This window comes from Adiantum capillus-veneris, chromosome 1 (assembly GCF_014529385.1).
Source record: "Adiantum capillus-veneris isolate H3 chromosome 1, ASM1452938v2, whole genome shotgun sequence".
In the NCBI taxonomy this organism is placed as follows: domain Eukaryota; kingdom Viridiplantae; phylum Streptophyta; class Polypodiopsida; order Polypodiales; family Pteridaceae; genus Adiantum; species Adiantum capillus-veneris.
In genome coordinates, this window is record NC_140931.1 from 165,486,219 (window position 1) to 165,510,312 (window position 24,094).

The window sequence follows — 24,094 nt, forward strand, 5'->3', positions numbered from 1 at the left end:
AAGACCCACCTCTTGCACAGCATAATGGTTTGAAATGCATTGATCTTCAAAGCATGGTAGAGCCAATCAAGGATATGCATAGACACAATTGTTCAACCCATGCACACAGTCATCCCAGAGTACGCCATCTAGGAGGGGTGGAAGGGAACTAAGTAATTAAGGACAATGTTTGAAGAGGGAGAAAAAAGTTTAATGTTAACGTGTGATTTTTTGCAAAATTACCTAATAATGCCCTTACAAAATCATCAACAGGGGAAATTTTAACGGATCACATCTCCCCAATGAGTGTAAATAGTATATATACTATTAAAAAATATCTTTTTTTGTTATTTTCATCATTTTTTTTGATATTGAGACTTAAAAATAGAGAAATCTACCAAAAAACAATAAAGCAGCGTTCCTCAATGGATTTTCCCAATTATTGATTTTTTACTTTGCTTTTTTAGCTCATTTAATTTTTTTCTTTGATGTTTTTAATAAACGGGTCAAAAATTAATAATAAATAGCAAATGAACTCGGATAGAGAAAGTGAAGATACATTGATGATCAGAAGGACAAGGTGGATAGGCACAAAAAATTTCAATCGAATTGACAGATAGAAGCGGGAAGCCTAAATTAAGCTGTCAAGCCTACTTTCGCAAATTCTTGCAGAATGAGCTACCGGATTCCGATTGAAGAAATTTTTGACTCTAACATAGATTTCACGGCCTAGTAGGACTAACGGGAGAATTTGGGAAAAAATAGTTTGGGAAGTCCGAGTATAGATATTCGAGGTAGTCCAAAATCACCTCATTTCCACTAGTCACTCTTGGAGGAGAGAGCTCTCGACCTTCTTTGCGCACGATTTCCGGAGTCCACAGTCGCCCATTTACAGCACCGTCTCATATGAGACATGAGGGTTAAGCTCTAAGCTTATCAATGAACAATTTTACATGGCTGGGTAGCAAGTCTAGGTCGAGGAAAAAACCCTAGAAACCCAGCAGTGCACGAAGTCCTACGACCCAAAATTGACCATAGCGGCCTGTCAGCTCAACCAAATTGGACGAGACTTGAACTATAGCATGCCCCTATAAAATAGAACACTTCTATATCACCAGACGAATTGACTGCTGTAAATAATCATGATTATTTACTTTTGTGCTTTTTTGGCTTGAAAATGATCTCTTCACCTCACCTATCACTTGTACACATCTATTACATGCCATATTTCAAGTATGAGCCAAAATGATCACGAAAAACTTAAAAATTGTCAGAAAACGCATCAAAGTCCTTCCAATCCAAATTTTGAGTTATATGTCACATTTTCTAATCCAAATCGGCCCATATCTCATACACAGAGTCTACATCATGCCTAGAACCAAGTTGCAACAAAAAATGTACATTTTGATGAAAAAGTTAATAATCATGATTTATTTTATTTTTTTGCCAAAATGGGTGCAATTTGCAACTTTGACCTTATAGGACCAAAGAACATGATGTCCCAAACCCACAAATCAAGTTTGACCAAGTTTGGATCTCAAAAACTCAAAATCTCAGTATATCTAGTGTTTCAGAGACTGAAAGCCTAAAGCTAGTACCATTTCCACCCAGTGCACTCAAATGAGCCCACACTTCACTCAGAGAACCTAAATGCTATGTGTTTCAAGCCTATAATGTTGAAAATGCAAAAAGTTGGAAAAAATCCCTAGCTCTAAATAATCGCTATTATTTACTTATGTTACAATTTTTGCCTAAACTGCATGATTTTGATCTCCACATGTTTTTATGCATCTATGCATGCTCCAAAATTGATTTGAAGCAAAATGGACATCAGGCATCAAAGTCTTTCCAATCCAAATTTTGAGTTATATGTCACATTTTCTAATCCAAATCGCCCCATATCTCATACACAGAGTCTACATCATGCCTAGAACCAAGTTGCAACAAAAAATGTACATTTTGATGAAAAAGTTAATAATCGTGATTTATTTTATTTTTTTGCCAAAATGGGTGCAATTTGCAACTTTGACCTTATAGGACCAAAGAACATGATGTCCCAAACCCACAAATCAAGTTTGACCAAGTTTGGATCTCAAAAACTCAAAATCTTAGTATATCTAGTGTTTCAGAGACTGAAAGCCTAAAGCTAGTACCATTTCCACCCAGTGCACTCAAATGAGCCCACAGTTCACTCAGAGAACCTAAATGCTATGTGTTTCAAGCCTATAATGTTGAAAATGCAAAAAGTTGGAAAAAATCCCTAGCTCTAAATAATCGCTATTATTTACTTATGTTACAATTTTTGCCTAAACTGCATGATTTTGATCTCCACATGTTTTATGCATCTATGCATGCTCCAAAATTGATTTGAAGCAAAATGGACATCATTTGTCAGCAATTTAGACTCGGGGTATTTCAGAGAAAAAATTGTAAAATTTTCTAACTTTGGCACTATATTCACTTAACGGGAGAAGAGAAGGCAAAGAAAAGTTGCAAGAACTGCCACCCTATCAACTAGATCCAAGTTCAGTGAAGACGGCAAAGGAAACTTATTTGTCGACGGAACAGCTTGAAGAAAACAACACCACTGTTTTCAATGGGAGGTTCAACAGTGAAAAAGGACACCAAGTGGAACTGCAAATGCTACCAAAAGAGATATATGATGTAGCTGCAAAGCTAGACACCAAAGAAGCCAACAAAAGGCTGAGACTCAGAGACTTCTGGGACCAGGAACCATGCGACGTAGATTTCAAGAAAGCATATGAGTTATTGTCTATGATCAAAGAAGATGGGTCGGCCCAAATCACTCACCAACAAGGGCAGAAAGTAGAAGTAGTAATCACAAACGAGATAATGGCCGAGACACTGAAGCTGCCGACTAAAGGTATGACAATGCTGGCCCGAGATAGAAAGACAGCAGGTTCATCACTCAATTACTGAGAGTCTTCGTCAAGGTCGGTGGTCAGCGGGAAGAGAATTTGAGCTGTGCATTTGCAATCACTTCCTCTGTAGAATACAATGTTGTAGGGCCTTGATGCATGCCACATCAGTCGACAAAATTATTATCTGCCTAGTCGAATGATCATTGTCAAATCAGTGCTGGGAAAATCAACATCACACAAGGGCAGCAGGAGTGCAAGATAGCTATCTAGTTGTCACCACTATGTGGCATGAAAAGATGGCTATTATTGCTCATGAAAAATATTGATTAGTGGAAAGTTACCCGTGTGACTGATTGGCCCGCCTCCCATCGACCCTTGACGGTCACAAATGGACACTAAGTGTCCATTCCCATATAATACCTGCTCCCCAATGGCTAGAGGCCTCCGTCGTCGCCAAAAGGTCACAAGAATGCACACTTAGTGTCCATTTTCTACCCCTTATTTTGGAGAATAATCATTGCGGTGCTTTTGCACCTTCCTTGCATGCATATAAGGCATGAAGCTATATTCCTTAAGAATTTCTCCGAAAAAAATATCATTCTCAAATTTCAAGGCTTCCATCTATTTCTAGGCAGGCCTCGTGGAAATTTTACTCGTTTAAAAACAAGTTATAAACGTGATCAATTTGCTATGACTCACGATGTTGGACTTGTGTTCGGGGTCAATGGACTGTGTTGGTGATCAATGTACGGCCTTGTCCTATTTGTATTCGATACCAAGATTGTTAGCATCACCTTGCAGATCTTCAAACATATACTCTTTTACATACAAGCCCTATAAATTTGGTATACCCAAGTCTCGTAAATTCTTATGCATATCCATAGAATGTAAATCCTCATGATTTTTAGACTCTGTAAGTACTCATGTGTGTACAAACCCTGTAAATCTTCATGCATTTCTAGACCCTGTAAGTCCTCAACCTTAGCCGTTGGCAAGGAATCCAAAATTCCAAGCTTTTTTTAAACAATTTTGACAACTTCTCCATCATCTCCAAATTGTAATAGCCCGTCATTCTCAAGCAAGGACTTATCTACAAGAGCTTCAAGCTTAGCTCAAAATTTGCTTCCAAACATCTATATAGGTAGACACATTAGCACAATCCAATTCATCTTCATATATATAATCGGATCCCAACGTTCTCGGATAATGATAGACTTAAATTTGCTCCAGCTATGAATATATTTGTGCCAAAGCTCCTAAACTCGCTCAATAAAACCTGGTATCACAAATCTATCAAATTTGAGAATCTTTTTCTCCTTTGGTATGCCATGCGACTTTCCAGCTTCTCTTCATATCACTCCAAATATCATACTTGATCGTAGCCATCGAAAATACTCTGCTTGCCAAAAAATGAGTGTTTGGCATGTTCAAGAGAAAACTACTGCAACGTCTCTTGCTTTCAGCTTTTTGGCTCTCCAAATTCCCTTTTTTCCATTTCTGACTCTGATGCTTTAAAAAAATTTGTGTTATTGTGCTCTGCAAGTCCACTCAATTCATCTTTTGCAGATTGCTGCAATTCCCAATTCTCGGCCTGTAATGCGTGGACTGATAGCGTGGAGTAGATGACAAATAAAGTCGAGTAGATGAAGAGCCAAGATTTGCTGCCCCATGACCGGGACCTTGACATTAAGATCTTCTCTTTTTGGAGAATAATCATTGGAGTGCTTTTGCGCCTTCCACTATGAGAGGTCGTGGTGTTTACCGCGGGCCATTACCGCAAAAAAGAGAGAGGAATTCAAAATAAGGAGAGAGAAACCTCCTGTAGAATCATCATCGCTTTCTCCCTCTTCCTCCTGTTACCATATACATGTGGTAGTGATGTGTGTGAACACACTAGGACCGCCGGGGCATTTTTTCCCTCTTTAGGAGGTTTTTTCCCCCGTGCATTGTATATACGCCCATCACTCTAGGGCTATCCATCTTTCCATTGCACACTAAGGAATACACTCTCTATTGTGTGCCTTGAGCTTCCTTCGTCTTCTCCAAGCTGTGTGTGTTTCTCTGCAACCCTAATTCCAACAATTGGTATCAGAGCAGGTCACGTCCTCCCGGGCTTAGTCGCCAGCTGCTCCAGCACACGCCTGCTCACTTTCTCCGATTTCAGTGAGCTTTGGCGAGCGTTCGCAGGTCGACAAATATTTTGGGCGAGCTCGAAGAGCTCGGTCTGCTCAGAATTTTGATTTGGGCTCATTTCGGCCTCCGTTTCCACTACGGGCAGTACTGCACAGGCTATTTCGTCATTTTGTGCAGATTTTCTGTCAGTGCCGTTTTCTGCATAACAGGTGCCTTATAGTCTTCTACGGTTTGTGCTATATAGCACAAGTTGTTCCCGCTCCATTTCTCCTATTTTCGGGCAGTTTTCACATCAGGTGCAGCATTTACCATGGCTGACAACAACAACACAGATGTGTTCAAGATGTTTGCTGCTGAGGACAGGTTGGATGGGGACAACTACCCTATGTGGGCTTATATGATGCAACAAGTTCTTGTGTCAAAAGGTGTCTGGAACATTGTGCAGGGCATTGATGTACGTCCTGGTTCTGAAGATGTAGGCGATATTGAGGATGTTGCAGGTCTTGCTGCAAGGATTGCAGCTGTTAGAGTTGTTTTGCCTACAGCAGAACAAGCTCGTTGGGATGTTAAGGATGCGCAGGCTCATGCATTGATTGCGTTGTCTGTGAAGCGCACCATTATTCCTCACATCCGTTCAGCAAAATCTGCAAAACAGGCTTGGGATATTCTAGCAGGTCTTTATGCAAGCCGCAATGAGGCTAAAATTGCTTTGCTGCGTAAAGAGCTAGAGTCGAAGATTATGCATGAGGAAGATGATATGGACACTTTCCTTGCTAGTGTCAAGGATATCAATGAGCAACTCATTTCTGCAGGTGAAGTCATTTCTGACAGTTCCCTTGTGCAGACTGTTCTTGATGCCTTACCAGATTCCTACCAGACTTTTGCTAGTACTTGGAGACTGATGACCCAAGGAAATCCTGAAGTTGTCAAGTTTGATGCATTATGCACATTGCTGTTGCAAGAGTCACTTTCTAGAAAAAACAGGACTAGGCAGCGTGCAGTTGAACAGGCTTTTATTGCTTCTCAAAGAAAGGGTGGTAACAGTAATGCAGCCACTTCTTATGGTTCTGCTGCGAGTGGCAAAAATTCTGTTCCTAATGCTTCTGCTGGCAGCACTTCGTCTGGAAATTCTGGTGATAAGGGCAAAAAGAAGATGCGTTGCCATTATTGTAAAGCCAATGATCACTTGATCAAGTCGTGTCCTAAGTTGAAGGCCAAAGAGGCTAAGAAGAAAGAGGGTGGTTCCACTGCAAATGCTGGTTCCACTACAAATGCAGCCATTGTTGAGTCTTCTGTGAAAGGAGATTTTGATGCTGATGTTGATGCAGAATGGGCTTTTAGCGCAGAGTGCACTTACAATCCTGCTGTCCATGATGCATGCTTGTCAGTTGCTGCAGATTCACATGTGTGGTATTTCGACAGTGGTGCTACAAAGCACATTACCTCACATCGTGAATTGTTTACCTCTCTCGAGTCTGTCCCTCATGGGAATTCAGTCACTTGTGCCAACAACGCCTCTTATCCAGTTCAGGGAGTTGGAAAGATTGTGCTCACTGCTGCTAATGGCAGTTCCTTCACACTTGTTGATGCACTTTATGTACCTGGGATCAAGAAGAATCTATTGTCTGTATCCGCACTTGCTAGACTTGGACTTGTAGTCAAATTTGTGGATGACAGATGTACAGTTCATGATCTCAGTTTTGGTGATGAAATTGTTGCATCTGGGCTTTTGTGCCGTGGGCTGTATAAGCTCACTTTGTATGACAAGTGTGGACAAAATTTTGCAAATGCTGTTGCAGATTCAAGGGCTATTTCAGATGCAAAACTTTGGCATGCACGTTTTGGTCATCTGAATTTTGCCAGTTTGCTGCGTTTGCAGAAATCTGATATGGTTGCTTCTTTGCCTCCTCTTGAAGCACCTATCAAACATGTTTGTGAAGGCTGTATTCTGGGTAAAATGCAGCGTTCTAAGTTTCCAAAGGATGGTTCAGTTAGGGCCACATGCAGGTTGCAGCTTGTGCATAGTGATGTTTGTGGGCCCATGCAAACTCCGTCCTTGGGCAATTACCTGTACTTCGTGACTTTCATTGATGATTACTCCAGGCATGCATGGGTATTTCCGCTTAAAGCAAAGTCCGAAGTTTTTATGTGCTTCAAACAATTTTTGGCTATGGCTGAAAATGTCTCAAAATGTACTATGGGCACCCTCCGTTCCGATCGAGGGGGGGAGTATATGTCTCATGAATTTAATGCATTTCTGGCTAGTCGTGGGATAAAACACCAATGTACAGTGCCTTATACACCTCAGCAAAATGGTGTTGCTGAGAGGAAAAACAGGTCACTAACGGAAATGGCACGATGTATGGTCAAAAGTCAAGCTTTACCGCATTCTTTTTGGCTTGAGGCCATCATGTGTGCCACTTATGTACTTAACAGGTGTCCTACGAAAGCTTTGCAGTCTATTACTCCATATGAAGCATGGCATGATAGAAAACCTTCTATTGAGCACATGCGTGTTTTTGGCTGTTTGGCATATGCTTTGGTGCCACAAGTGCAGCGCAGAAAATTGGATGATAAGGCTGTCAAATGTATTTTTGTTGGTTATAGTGCTGAAAGCAAAGGTTACAGGTTGTATCACCCGCAAACAAAACGTATTTTGGTTTCACGGGATGTAGTGTTTGTGGAAGATTCTGTTCAACCCTTGCTGTCATGTACTAGAGACAGTAATGTAAGCTCACAGGACATTTATGACACTTTGTTGCCTCTTTTCAGTGGTGGAAATACGAATGTAAGTTCCAATGAGGCAAATGTACAGCCTATGGGGGTTTCTGAAAATGTTTTAGAACAGCCTATTACTGATGCAGATGTACATGATGTACTTGATGAGGAAAGGGCTGAAAATGAGCAGGCTAGAGGTATGCCAAAATGGCTGGTGCACACTTTGCGTGACAGTAAATTGGATGCACCTTTATCTAGTCGTACTCGTTCAGGCTCTCGCCATGCATCTTATGCATCAGATTGTTATGCTTTGGCTGTGTCTAGTTTACATGATGTTGAGGAGCCTCTGTCTTTTGATGAAGCACAGAATTCAGAAAATTGGATTGCTGCCATGAAATCAGAATATGATGCACTTATAGAGAATGACACATGGACTTTATGTGATTTGCCTCCTGGCAAAAAGGCCATTGGTACGAAGTGGGTTTACAAGTTGAAACGCAAGCCGGATGGTGAGATCGATCGCCATAAGGCTCGACTTGTTGCAAAGGGTTATGCACAACAAAAAGGCATAGATTATGAAGAGACTTTTGCTCCCACTTGTCGTATGACTACTGTGCGTTTTCTATGTGCATTGGCAGCTCATTTTGGTTGGGATGTACATCAATCAGACATTGTTACTGCTTTCTTGAATGGTGACATATTTGAGGAAGTTTATGTAACGCAGCCTCGCGGTTTTGTCATAAAAGGACAAGAGGACAAAGTGTGCAAATGTAAGAAGGCTTTGTATGGGTTGAAGCAATCTCCTCGTGCTTGGTATGAGAAAGCTGACACTCATTTGGTTAAACGAGGCTTTCGTAACAGTCCAACAGAAAGCACATTGTATGTAAAGCGTGAGGATGATGTATTTCTCATTGTGGTTCTTTATGTTGATGATTTGCTGATCACTGGACCAAATGAGAGACATATTGCTGAATTTAAGGCTGATTTGAATGCTACTTTCAAGATGAAAGATTTGGGGCTGTTGCATCATTACTTGGGTATACAGTTTAAGCAGTGTGATGGTGGTATTGCCTTGTGTCAGAAAAGTTACATAGAGACATTGCTATGTAAGTTTGGACTTGAGGATTGCAAACCTATTGCCACTCCCATGGAAACAGGTTTGAAGTTGAGTCTACATGATGCTGGCGATCCTGCTGATGTCACTCTTTACCAAACTGCTGTTGGCTGCCTCATTTATGTATGCAACACGAGGCCAGATATTCAGTTTGCAGTCTCGCAGGTCAGCAGATTTATGCATAGCCCAGGGTCTAAGCATTGGCAGGCTGTCAAGAGGATTTTCCGCTACCTTAGTGGCACTTTACATCTTGGCTTGTTTTATCCCAAGGGGGGATCATTGCCGCCAGACTTACATGCTTTTTCGGACTCAGATTGGGCTGGTTGTTTTGACACGCGAGTGTCCACAAGTGGTTTTTGTTTCATGCTTGGCAGTTCATGTATATCATGGTTGAGCAAGAAGCAACCTACTGTGGCCACTTCGAGTTGTGAGGCTGAGTACAGGGCAGTCTTCACAGCTACGGTTGAGTGTGTATGACTCAGACGCCTTATGGCTGACTTGGGTGTTGGACAGGACACTGCCAACACTATCTACACTGACAGTCAGAGCGCATTGGCAGTTGCGAGGAACCCAGTTTTTCATGCTCGCACAAAGCACATTGAGGTGCATTACCACTATGTCAGGGAGAGGCTCTCAGCAGGAGAGATCAGCTTGGCTTATGTGCCAACACAGGACAACCTTGCAGATCTTTTCACAAAGGCATTGTCTCGTGAGAAGCTTGAAGCTTTCCGCAAAGCTTTGGGCTTACTCCCCTTTGTGGACTGATCCTGTCCTCAGGGCATGGCACTTCCCTTTACTCATGTGCCAGCTCTCGTTCACCGCATCACTCCAGGGGGGATTTGTTACCATATACATGTGGTAGTGATGTGTGTGAACACACTAGGACCGCCGGGGCATTTTTTCCCTCTTTAGGAGGTTTTTTCCCCCGTGCATTGTATATACGCCCATCACTCTAGGGCTATCCATCTTTCCATTGCACACTAAGGAATACACTCTCTATTGTGTGCCTTGAGCTTCCTTCGTCTTCTCCAAGCTGTGTGTGTTTCTCTGCAACCCTAATTCCAACACCTCCTCCTCAAGATGACTATTTGCAATTCTTGGCTGACCTTCTTCAACTTCTACGACATCTTCCTCTGCATCTTGTGGTGATGGTATGATGGGATCAATTACTGGCTCAATGTCCGTCTCTACAAAGATAGATCTACCCCGCGGCGTGACTGGAATGACATACCAAAGTCTTCTTTGATATATACATGGCACATAAAAGACCTGTACGTCACACACAAACAATAAGCTGATATACATATATTAAATTTTTAATTTAAGTTAATTGCACATAGCCTAAATTATCTGCTCGCAACTACTAGGATACACCAAGTTGTCAGTTTTTCCCCGATGGAATTGGGTGGAATCCACCATAATGAGCCCATTTTCATGTCTTTTGACCTCACCCGCAAACCATCGGCACTCAAAGAGGAATTTGTGAAAAGATCTGAAATCCACTTTGATTATTCTCTCTATAGTACCACATGTTGAGATGTCGAGCTCTACATCTTGAGATGGCATCCACTACGGGTCTTGGCCGCTTACGGCATTTACTCACTGGCGCGTTAGGTGACCGACACGGAGGATCTTTGCCAGTGATTCTACAGCTAGACTACACTTATAGTGCCAGCATAGTACGCTTCTATTGTGTTCACACTTAGTGACCGCATGTACATATGTGCTACTTTTCAGCTTTAGCACTTAGTCATTTTGTACTCTTTTTTCTGTGAGAAGAAGAAGAAGCTTTCCATCTCTGTGTGGTGTGTGCTTGTCTTGTGTAGCTCTCTTGCATCCTCTTTCTTTACACCACAATATCTGACCTCATATGTTGTTGTGTCAAAGTTTCCCATCACGCCACAATCATTAGTGGTCCGACGCTCATCTATCTTGCGGGTGCGAAAATGTCGGCCTTCGGACCAAATGGAGTTGAAAATGAGACCCTACAATCACAATGCATAAGAGGTTACATCGCATTTCATTAAGTGATTTTCATACATGCATACATAACATATACACACTCACCTTGCGCAAGCATTCTTGCGCATACTCCCATTCTTTAGGGCTTATTTGTTCTCCTTGTGCTTTGGCATTGGTCATGGCATTATGGATCCACTCTACTTGAATCAAATCAAGATATTTTGCAAGCTCTTTAGGAAAAGGAGGTGCACGTCTACCTCAATGGGACCTCTTCCATGCATCTCTATCCCTTTCTCTAGCTGCACGGGCTTCCAAGTACATATTGACCCATTTGGTCATGATAGTGGCTTTGAGTAAAGAGTAGTTGTTGACTATGGCATGAAACTCTCTATCCATGACCAAGAGTGGGCCTTTTCCACTGGGAATGTTTGAGTGCTTCCTAGGATCCTCTTCTTCACTCCACAGATGAGGCAATGATGGATCCATTGTGCTAAGATACTATGAGACATACACAAATGCCTCTTGCACCACCCAATCTTCTGCCATGCTCGCCTGAAAACATTAAAACCACATATTTTTATTAGTAACTCCATAGCGTATAAATGCTATCGATATTGTATTGATTTTGCATACCTCCGGTTGTGACCTCAATCTAACAAAATCCCTTAAAGTCTTCAAGAATCTCTCCAAGAAGAACATCCATCTAGAGTGAACCACCCCACAAATGGCAATCTCCTCAACAAGGTGAAGCAATAGGTGTATTTGGCTAACAAGGATTGTACGTGGGAATGCATCCTCAATAGCACACACTGCCTCTGCTGCTAGCTGATGGGCTACTGGTATGGCTTCTACTTCTATCTCCTTGGAGCTCACAAATCTACAGGGCACAAATAATATAGTAGATGAAAAAAAATTCCATTGTTCATGCATGCACAACATGATATAGTACTTGAAAAAAAACCATTACCTCACAATCTCACCCACTTTGAATATTGCAGCCTTCACCTTAGTGTCCCCATAACCACTAATAGTTATGGGAAGTACAAACTACAAATAATAAAACATCTTAGTGAATGTCAACCTATATATAAGGACACATAGACACCACAAACTGTTCCACTCTTACCTGAAGGATTTTATGTCAATCATGGGATTTCAATCCATACAATTGAGTGGAGCCACCCTTTTTGGTTTTTGTGAAAGCACCTTTGAGTGACCGCATATATCCCGTTGGAGTTCTGATGGATGCAATAACTTGCTTTGTCCGCTCTTGGTCTACCTTTGACATTATCCACGGTGCTTTTGGGAGAATCATCTTTCCCCGCTCCCCCATGCGGGGCGTGGCTGAAGGGGGGAGACGCCTCATGGCTCTTAAATCTTCCCTAGCACCCAATGAATCCTTCTTGCCAATTATGTGATCCCAGATAGCTTGCCCAACATTTTTGAATACATGCATAGAGTCCAATAAGTGCTGAATTTTCAACGAAGCCCATAGGGGAGCGACAAGAAGATTGATTACCTCGACATACCCTTTGGCAACCCATTGGGAGGCAGTGAGGTACCATGATGCTCCTCCCAATGCTTCGCCCAATCAGCCATGTTCCAATGGAACGGCTGCACTCCATTGATAGGGGGAGCATATCTACGATGTGAAGGAGGTAGGAAGCGATGGTTTTTGGGATAGATCACCTTCCCAAGAAGAGGAGGTCTCTCTGTCACAAGGGAAGGGCCACAAGTGGGACATGCACTATGTCAAGATGTTGCCAATCCTGCCAAGAGGTAAACAAACGTTACACATGAGATGATAAACCTAAAGCAAAAAGTACAATTAACATGTGCATACTTACCAGATACCTCTCCAAATCCTGGGTAATCATGCATGGTCCACATGAGGATGCACTTGATGACGGCTTTGCGGTCTCGTGGTGGCCGTGAAATGTCAATGACATCTATGCCTCTCCATAGTTCTTGAAGCTCATCAATAAGAGGCTGCAGATATACATCCATGTTTTTTACCTTGTGCTTTCCTGGAATGAGAAGTGATAGTAAAATGTTTCCCTTTTTTGTTGCCTCCCAAGGAGGAATATTGTAGTTTACAACCACCACCGGCCAAGTGCTCCATGAAGTAGAGTGGTGCCCAAATGGATTCACTCCATCACTAGCTAACCCAATCCTCAAGTGACGAGGCTCACCCCTGAACTCTGGCCATGTGTCCTCTATGTGCTTCCACGTTGGTGAGTCAGCTGGCACTCTCATAATACCATCTGTGGAGCGATTTTTTGCATGCCAACTCAAAAGCTCGCTCATACCCTTAGATCTAAACATGTGTTGGATGTGAGGTATGGGTCAAAAATGCCTCAAAACTTTACGTGGAATTTTGTCGCTCTGCATTCCTTCTTTGAACCTAGGCTCCCCGCACGATGGACATGTGTCACAATCGGCATGCTCATTACGAAAGAGCACACAATCGTTCACGCAAGCATGAATGCGATCATAATCCATCCCTAATGCAGTCACCACTTTGCGTGCTTTTCGTCTATTCTCTGGCATGTGATTGCCAGCTGGCAGCATCTTTCCTAGCAACCTATCACAAGAAGAAAGTACATTAGAAGCTAATTTATGCACTCCACAAGCATCCTTCACAATCTGTATACATACCTCAAAAGTGCGTCGACACTAGCATTGCTCCATCCAAACATCGCCTGAAGGTTAAGGACTTCGATAGATGCCCTTAAAATGGAGTAAGAGCATCTATCATATAGTGCGGTGTGTGCCGAATCGAGTAGCTCACTCCTCGTTCTTTCGGAAGCTTCTTTGCATGCACACTCTGGTTCATGCTCCTCCTCTCGTGCAAGGAGATCCTCAACCATTCTATGCAAATGGTCGTCTTCTGCATCCACGTAAGGAGATGGGATGTGGTCACTCGTAGAGGGAGAAGCAGTTGGATGATTTGATGTGCTTCCTCCCTCTCTAATGTATTCCTGGCGCATGCGCTCTTCCACCCTCCTTTCCCCTCCTCCACCAACCACACGCCAAGACGTCAATAGCCGCTACAATTCGCGGATCGTTTGTTTCCATCCGTGCACACTTGCGAGGATCGTCCCATAGTCCATAATCTTCTACATGACTCAAGCATATCCGTCGAAGTCGAGCAATGGCGCATTTGCATCGCACGCATGGGCATGGTAATCGCTCGGCCAACCACCGTGATCTATCCGATTCATTGGACGGGCCAAACTCATCCCAAGCAACCTACATTAATATATTACATACACTAATTAAAATCAAATTACCAAAAAATAGGGGCACAAAATATCAGTAAAAAGTAAAAATTAAACTTTTAGGTAAAAATGTCATATTCAAAGTACTAAGAATACTTTCATTTTATATATATTTTATTAAAAACATAGTACCAATAGATTTTGAGGATCAATAGTAATAATGTCAGAACGTGGCCATGTGTGTGTATGGCCCGAAATTGTGCCGCGGTAATAGCGACGGAAATGAACGCGGTAATGCAGGCGGTAGATCTCGCGGTAATATGCGCAAAAATTCAATTTTCAACTTTTTTTATAAATAAGGGCACCCGCATGCCCCGCGAAGTTCAAAGCCCTAAAATTCGAATTTCATCGTCTTCTCCACAGAAGCCGAGAGCGCGAACCTCACAACCTTGAGCTCTACCTCCATCTCTACTCTTCTACTCTCCACCATCTCTACTCTTCCACTCTCCTACACTCTTCTACCCTCTCCCAACAAGCTCTTCAATTCCATGTAAGTTTTGTTGTTATGTTTTTCTATTTTTTATTTCACACGCATACACACATGTATACATTCATACAAACGCATGCACACACATGCATATGTTGAGCTTATATGTGAAGCTACTCAATATATGGCTTCTCTATATATGGCACCCAGGTCCCCTCTATATATACATCCCCTCTATACACTTTCGGTTTCTACTTCTGTGCTCTCTCCTTCTCTCTCAACACACAATCCATCTCCTCGTCATTCTGAAAGGGAAGAGAGGGAAAAAAGGAAGAAAAGGGTTACAAAGAGGTCACCCTCGTCTCCTTCTTCTTCACCTTCCTCCTCTTCTGACAAAAGCTATGGCTATTCTCCTAGATAATACAGGTGAGGAGGACATCGCAAGTCATATCCTGCATGGCGAAGGTCCCAAAAGCTAAAGAAGTTCAAGGAGGGAGGAAAGAGTATCTCTTTTCTCACCTATGATGGCACCTTTGGTGCTACTGGCAAAGTGTTGGCCCTTATCCTTTGGAGACGAGGGCTTCACGGAGTCCTCCAAGATACACCATGTAGCTATGCATTTCCAAAAATCAGCTTGTCATTGGTGGGCTAGCCTTCATGGCAACAGTGAAGCCCCAAAGACATGGAAAAATCTACGAGTTTTCATCATGAAGCAATTCCTTGCAAGCGATGCAAAGGACAAAGTGCTTACCGAATGGCGCAGCTTGAAGCTTCTCTCTCATGAGTCTATCCACAAGTATGTAGACAAGTTTTGAAATTTACATCTCAAGGCTACTGTCTTTCAAAAGATAGACTTTGCCGAGCAAAAGCATCAATTCTGTGCGGAATTACCTAAAGAGATGGCTTAATACATCAACTCTCAATGGCCTGGTTCTATCAACGAAGTAATCCATCACACCATGGTTGCTTCACACATCAATTTCCATCAAGGGGCAAGACGGAATTGTTGAGAGTTGTTGTTGGAAGTGCCTTGGGAAGAATTTTGAGCATTGGTTTTCCCCTTTGCATCATTTTTGTCTTTGTTTTCCATGGGCTTGACATTCCTGTTGAGCTTATATGTGAAGATACTCAATATATGGCTTCTCTATATATGGCACCCAGGTCCCCTCTATATATACATCATCTCATGTGTGTATTCTACACACTTTGGGGTTCTACTTCTGTGCTCTCTCCTTCTCTCTCAACATGGTATCAGAGCAGTACGTTTTTGTTTTCGATTTTTCTCCTAATAAAAATCGATTTTGCAGAAACTACCAACTAGAGAGACCAGAATTGATGTGGTCTACAACTTTGCAGAAGGAAGTTTTTTCAAATTCTGCACCGATTTTGAGTTATTGTTCGCGAACTGCGTACATACCTGAAAAGCATGTTTCGCTTTTTGTTTTTGATTTTTGTGCTAATTGGAAACGATTTTGCAGAAACTACCCGCGAGAGAGACCGGAATCGATGTGGTCTACAACTTTGCAGAAGAAAGTGTTTTCAAATTCTGCACGGATTTTGAGTTATCGTTCGCGGACTGCGTATATACCTGAAAAGCAACTTTTGCTTTTTGTTTTTTGATTTTTCTGCTAATTGAAACCGATTTTGTAGAAACTACCCGCGAAAGAGACTGGAATCGATGTGGTCTACAACTTTGCAGAAGGAAGTGTTTTCAAATTATGCACCGATTTTGAGTTATCGTTCGCGGACTGCGTACATACCTGAAAAGCAATTTTCGTTTTTTGTTTTTGATTTTTCTGCTTATTGAAAACGATTTTGCAGAAACTACCCGCCTAAGAGACCGGAATCGATGTGGTCTACAACTTTGCAGAAGAAAGTGTTTTCAAATTCTGCACCAATTTTGAGTTATCGTTCGCGGACTGCGTACATACCTAACAAGCAATTTCCGTTTTTTGTTTTTTATTTTTCTGCTTATTGAAAACGATTTTACAGAAACTACCCGCGTGAGCGACGGGAATCGATGTGTTCTACAACTTTGCAGAAGAAACTACCCGCGATGGGGATTGGAATCGATGTGGTCTATAACTTTGCAGAAGAAAGTTTCTCTAAATTCTGCACCGATTTTGGGTTATCGTTTCGGACTGCGAATATGTTTGAAAATCAAAATTTTACTTTTTGCTTTTGATTTTTCTCATAATTAAAAACTTCTCAATTATATTTTTCTTCATCAATCATATATTTGTTACTGACGTAACTTTGTTGCAGAAGCCAGTTACACATCGTTCCGATTCAGTCGAGCCGTTGATGATCGTCCAAATTCTATCGAGCTACTGTTGGTGCATGATCTTTTGTTATATGATATACTCGTTCATTGATTCTCGTATAATTATTCTTTTAGAGATATAGTTTACGTCGCTTTATTGATAATTTCTCATTAATACCATAGTGATTTTGATGGTACCATGATGATGTTTTGTTAATACTTTGGTCATGGTGATTTTCGTTGATACCATGATGATATGTCATTGATAGCATAGCATGGTTATTCTCGGTGGTGCCATGATGATATTTCGTTTATACCATGGTTATTCTCGGTGATTCCATGATGATATTTCGTTGATTCCATGGTGATTTTTGTTGATACCATGATGATGTTTTGTTGATACCATGGTTATTCTCGGTGATACCATGATGTTGTTTCGTTGATACCATGGTTATTCTCGGTGATGCCATGATGATGTTTCGTTGATACCATGGTTATTCTCGGTGATGCCATGATGTTGTTTCGTTGATACAATGATTATTCTCGGTGATATCATGATGCTTTTCGTTGATACCATGATCATTTATTCATTTTTATTGATATAATGATGATATTTTGTTAATACTTTGATGGTATTCATTGATCACTACATTGATAAATGTTGTTTTATGTAGTATATACACATATCATTTGTATCACGTAATCACACATTTTGTACTTTTACGTTTATACTTTATGTACCATATGTTGTCGTGCGTATATATGTCATCAAAAGAGTGGCGTCGCGAACCATCTCTTATGGCATTGTGAACGTAATTATTTCATTAACGATGCTAATAATTTTCATGACATGTTTTTTTTGGAGTCTATGATCTATGTAGGATTGATCAAAGAATTGATTTTATGAAGACAAACTTGGTGACAATAAAAGATTTATGAAGATATGTTTGGTGATGCCATATTGATGACAACATGAAGACATGTTTGGTGATGCGATATTGATGACAAGCTACACAGCAGATTCACGGAGACACTTTTGATTACAAGCTAATCGATAGCTTTTACACCTCTTTATTGAACCTTTGTATTCATTATTGTATTGATAGGATAGGAGTAATGTAACTCCTCATAAAACATTCATTGTAAAAGGAGTGATGTAGCTCCTCGTAAACATTTGTATATTCAATGATTTTTATAATATAACGGTGGGTGTATATAGAGCTGTGGGTTTTTCCCTTGATCCCCCAAGGGTTTTTTCATCCACAGTTAGGGACCCTTATTTGAGCGGGGGTGTTGAGCTTATATGTGAAGCTACTCAATATATGGCTTCTCTATATATGGCACCCAGGTCCCCTCTATATATACATCATCTCATGTGTGTATTCTACACACTTTGGGGTTCTACTTCTGTGCTCTCTCCTTCTCTCTCAACAGCATACAGATACACTAATTAGTGCATGTGTTCTTTACACACTAATTACACACACTAATTAGTGCATGTGTTCTTTACACACACTAATTAGTGTAAGTAAAGACACACCAAAACCTAAATTTGTTAATTATTAGTTACTTGCAAAATTTAAACTTGTTAAATTTATCAAATTTGTTAAATTTATTACTCGCAAAACCTAATATGTTAAATTTGGGTTTGGCCATGCACACACTAATTAGTGTGTGTTAATACACACTAATTAGTGTGTGATTAGTGTGTGCATTGGCCAATGTGATTGGTCAATGCACACACTAATTAGTTTGGGATTAGTGTGTGCATTGGTCAATGGCATTGGCCAATGCACACACTAATTAGTGTGTAATGCACACTAATTTGGATTGACCAATGCACACACTAAATAGTGTGTGCATTGACCAATGTGATTGGCCAATCATGACACTAATTAGTGTGTAATTAGTGTGTACATTGGTCAATGCAGACACTACACTAATTAGTGTGTGCACAAGCCAATGCACACACTAATTAGTGTATGTTAACAAACACTAATTAGTGTGTGCACAAGCCAATTACACAAGCCAATGCACACACTAATTAGTGTATGTTAACACACACTAATTAGTGTGTGCACAAGCCAATGGACACACTAATTAGTGTATGTTAACACACACTAATTAGTGTGTGCACAAGCCAATTACACAAGCCAATGCACACACTAATTAGTGTATGTTAACACACACTAATTAGTGTGTGCACAAGGCAATGCACACACTAATTAGTATATGTTAACACACACTAATTAGTGTGTGCACAATCTAATTCACACACAAATTAGTGTATGTTAACACACACTAATTAGTGTATGTTAACACACACTAATTAGTGTGTGCACAAGCCAATTACACAAGCCAACACTAATTATGTTAAATTAAACAGTAATCAACACAAAAACATAAACATACCTCCATGATTAAGTCGTAGGTGACGTATTAGGCCCCAATGGCCGTCCAAGTGATCGCGCAATCGGTCACACTAATCATAAACACAATAATCTCTTATTAGTCAATACACACACTAATATCTTATTAGCACTCAAGGCTTTGCAAGACTCTTTTATAGGTTGTAGACACACCTTGGATTCTTTCCACATTGGATTCTTTCAACATTGGATACTATAGAGAATCCAATGTTAAAAAATCCAATGTTTGAAAAAAATCAATGTGTAAATTTTTAATCATATATTCGAATTTTATACCCTAGTTTAATCTTTGTCGTAATAAATGCAGACCATGTCTTCTTCTTCCACACCACGCTTTCGCAGCATTGAGGATTTCATGGCGGACGAGATGTCATATCCTGACGCTCTCTCTACTTATCATTCACAGCCATCGCCTCAGCAGTCATCATCAGGGTTCGACTGGTTTCGGGACGCTCTTGGTGGGTCCGTTGCCGTACCTGTGACCGATCCAGATGTGGAGAGGACATTGCATCTTCGGGCTGAGTGGTTAGGTTCGCAGCACACCCTTATGCAGCGCTATTCACCGACGCAGCTAGCAGCTTTTGGATTATCAGAGGTCTCTACTCCGATGGGTGGCACTCCATACCTGCATAGTTTTCCAGCTACAGCTCCAGGTTCAACTTTTCCTTCACAGGGTCCGATGCCACGGGCGTCCACCTATCCATCACCTATCCCACCTTCTGTCCCAGATTCACGTCGGCGCTCTTCTGGCAGTCACCGTCAGGGAAGCTCGCACGCTAGCGCCGGTCGATCTCGATGAGGGAGCGGAGCTAGTTGTTGTTTTGGGGGGGGGGAGTACTACAGATTCTTCTCCACAGTCACCGCTCCCTGCTCCAGCAGAAGATGAGGACCATGACATGCCTTCACCAGATGCTCGCGGGTTATACTACCAGGTTCATAGAGGAGGTATGGTGGATCTCGGGACAGCGCAGGGCAGGAGATTCCGCACACACGTCAACCAATTAATCCACTCCCCATATATCAATTGTTTTCTCAAATTTGATCAGCAAGATCCCTACAACATCACATATATAGAGACAACCATGCACATGCGTTTCCCCAACCTTGAGGGGCAATAATTCTCAAGGCAATGGTTGCAAGAGCATGTCAAAACATTTCTCAAGAACAAAAAATCTAGTGTGAGGAGAGCTGCAAAGCAGATAATGGAGTCTCCAGAGCATAGCTATCGGCCAGGAAATGTCCATGATGTGGAGTGGGAGACAACTATGGGCAAGAAAGAGGACGAAAGGGCAACGGGTGCGAGGATGTATAGGCATCAAGTTGAGGCCATATCCCATCAGACTCCTACGCATTATGGTTCGGGAGGAAAAACGGCTTGGAAAGACAAATATATAACTAAAAATATTTGTTTTATTGTAAAAAGTCTATTGTTTTTCATTTAATTAATTGGTTGCTATTTTTTGTCAGTATAACATTACCATGAGTCGCCCGACCAGAGATGTGCAGAGATATAGAGAGAACCATACCGAGTATCAAACTTGGTGTTGGTTGTTTGAAAATCAAATGATCTCTCGAGAGGAGTACGAAAATGCGTGCAGAAGTCTGCAACATGTAAGTTTAATCTTATTTAAATAATTAAATTGTTGATTTTATATCAAATATTAAATAACAAAGTGTTAATTGTTTCTTTTTCTGGTTTTGCAGAGTCAAGGAGTTCCACGCAAAATGCCGCCATCTCCCCCATGAGCATCCTCTATTTTGTATATGCGGGCCCCGTTTGCCCTATCCCACATGACCATACTCTATTTTGTACACGCGGGCTTTTTTGGCCCTTTATGTAAATGCAATACCTATCATTTTTTGGCTCAATACCTCTCCCAATTGTAATTCCACTTATGTAAATGAAATTATCAATCTTTTTTTGGCTCAATGTATTGTCCAATTATGATATTTTGTTGTAATTAATAATAATTTTGTAAAATATCTTAAATAAATGAAAAAATAGATGACTTTTTGGATGGTCCTGCAAAGGACAATCCAAACGGTCATCTGTTTTTTTATAATAAACCCACCCGCGGTAATGCCTGCGATAACATTTATGCGATAACTGTGGCGGGTATGTTTGTCGTAAACGATGCGGTAATAAGCGCGAAAATATAGCCGCAGCCATTGCCGCGGATGTTACCGCTAGACCATTACCGCAAATGTTGCCGTGGTCTTTTCCGCATACGAGAATTTTCATATTCCAAATTTGTTTGTTTTTTTGCGGTAATGTGAGCGATAATACCGCGCATATGTTATAGTGTTCCTTACATGCATATAACACATGAAGCTACATGCCTCAAGAATTTCTCAAATTTCAAGGCTTCCATCCATTTGTAGGCAGGCCTTGTGGAATTTTCACTCGTTCAAAAAGAAGTTGTGAACCTGATAGATTTGCTATGACTCAAGACGTTACGGTGTCAATGCACAGTGTTGGTGAAATCAATGCTCGTGTTTGTACTCGATACCAAGATTGTTGAGTTTAGCAAACCAGTATGATGACTTTGCAATAGATAGCATCTATAAATCTCCAACAAAGGATTTTTTTTCTTCAATTATCTTATCTTATCAGTAAGAGAGATTTTTGTGTATATACATGTTGCTTGGGTTTATAACCAACATAAATAATTGTGAGTATGGCAGACACTTTGTCTCCATCTCTCCATGGGAAATTGGATCAATATGCATGCATGTTAACTGTGCTGGGCTTTCGCTCTCTCATCTGGTTGCATTGACGCCCAATTGTACATGTTTAGTGCTCGCTGCAAAATACTAGAGACGCTTATGCAGGGTCATCGATGACTTTGAACCCCTCGTTAGGTCGCCAACATCATGGGCGAAGAGCATTGTTCGCAATGCAGTGGCAATTCAACCCCATTCATGAAGGGGATGAACAATTCCAACTTGCGAGGCAAATTTTGTACCCCAGAAAGCTGTCGAGAACAAATGCTTCACCCCTTGACTTCTTTCTGGCATCCAAGGAGAGCATAGCTACCAAGAACACGGTAGAAAGAGCAGAACTCTTGCACCTGCCTCAGTGCCTTAAGCGTGTTTTGGCTGCCCATGGAAGCGTCAATGTCCACCACAAAGGCATACTTGAATTCCCCTCGGGTTGTTTCTTCGCTCTGCCCAGCTTCCATATCTGCCTGATGGATGCAGGGCAGGCCGACTCTCGAGGTTGCTGACCCTGATGTTGCGAAGCGCAAATGCAGCCATGACCCTGCACAGATCCGAGGGACCGTTGCGGAGAGCAAATGCAATTGTGGTCTTGCATGGGACATGAGAGCTTGTCGGTGCGGCTATGGGCTGGCGCTCCAGCTGTAGAAAGCGGGTTGTATTGTGCCCATCATCCTGAATGCCGGTGCGAAGTAGATGGAGGCCAAAGACGGAAGCAGCTTGGGATGAGGCAACCAGGGCAGTATCAGGAGAGCATCCAGCCAGGGCTGCCGCGTGGGCTGTGTCCTCTATTCTTTCGACGCAATGAAGACCCAGGAGAGCGAGGGTATTCTGGCAATGGGAGAGGGCTTGTGGATGACCGACGACACGGCGAAGATTAGACATGGAGGCATGGGGGTGAGCAAGGAGACAGTGATTCACGTGCCAAGCCAGCTCCCCCACAATGTGGAGTTGATGCCGGAGAAGAAGGTCATAATTGCGGTGAATGCTGCCGTCGAGGTTATTCTGGACAGGGATGAGGGCGGCATCAGCAACCCATGTCTCAACTGCTTTAAAGACAGCCTCCATCTCTACACAGGGTACTGCCTCTGCGGAAGCCCCTGCATATGCCTCCCCCACCACAGCATGGCTATAACCTCCAGGATTCCCTTGATAAACCACGCTTTGAAGCTGGGTGCCTTTGTGGCTTTTGTCGATCGACGTTGGGCCGGGGCAGCTAATTCGATTATTCGACCATCCCACATTGCCCCAATGCAGATGAGGCTAAATCAAGAGCACCTCCAGACTCCAAGCAGCGTTCGAGGTATTCTCTGCTCGCAACACCGCGCTCTTGATGCACCCGGGCAGAGATGTGGCAAGATGGACGCCGTCCCGAGCAATGCAATGTAACAAGACTTGAGCTGTGCTGAAACAAGGGACCTGCCATAGCACATTGAGGTGTAGCTGGGGAACAGAGGCGATGGAGAGCCATAATGATTGAGCTTGTTTGCGAGAAAGCTTGTTTTGGCTCTGCTGATGATCTGAGGAAGCGCAGTTTATAGGTTCGTGAAGCGGACGACTCGGGAGTCGTAGGAGAGGCAAAGAGCGAGAGATCGACCGGGCATTTTATGTACGCCGTACTTTGACCCAGCACCCCCTAGAAAATGCTAGTGAGCGCATTGACGGTTCAACCCTGAGAATATTGGCAGGGAGGTCTACGCACATGCGATTAGCGTAATGACAAACCGGTCAGGATATGTAAGCACTGAGCGGAACCGAATAGCGTAATGACAAACCGGTCAGGATATGTAAGCACATGCGATTAGCGTAATGACAAACCGGTCAGGATATGTAAGCACTGAGCGGAACCGAATAGAAAATGCACAACCTTGATTTTCAAGATCAAAATTTGGCCATTTTATATATAAATCCTGGTAAAGATCTAAGTATTGCACATAAATCTCTAAATATCGGTTGTCTCATTGGTTTCACCTTAAAACTAAGGCCAAGAAAAGGGTTTTTGCAGGTGTTGGTTCTACTAGGAGCGTTCAATGGCCTGCGTGGCGATGGAGATGGAGTGGGCAGCTATTGTTGGTCCAAATTGCAATGATGATGTAGAAGCTTTATTACCTTGTGAGTCCTACTAGTGTGGTCTAGCCGTCGTGGCTACTCAAAGTATTTGTGCCACCTTTGATTGTGCATGTTGCAC

The 24,094-nt window shown here is 42.0% G+C and overlaps 1 pseudogene; it reads right to left on the minus strand.

Moving 5' to 3' along the window:
- Positions 1 to 21,777: 21,777 nt before the first annotated feature.
- LOC147465951 (arogenate dehydratase 3 pseudogene) lies at positions 21,778 to 23,526 on the minus strand (annotated as a pseudogene).
- Between the last annotated feature and the right edge of the window lie 568 nt (positions 23,527 to 24,094).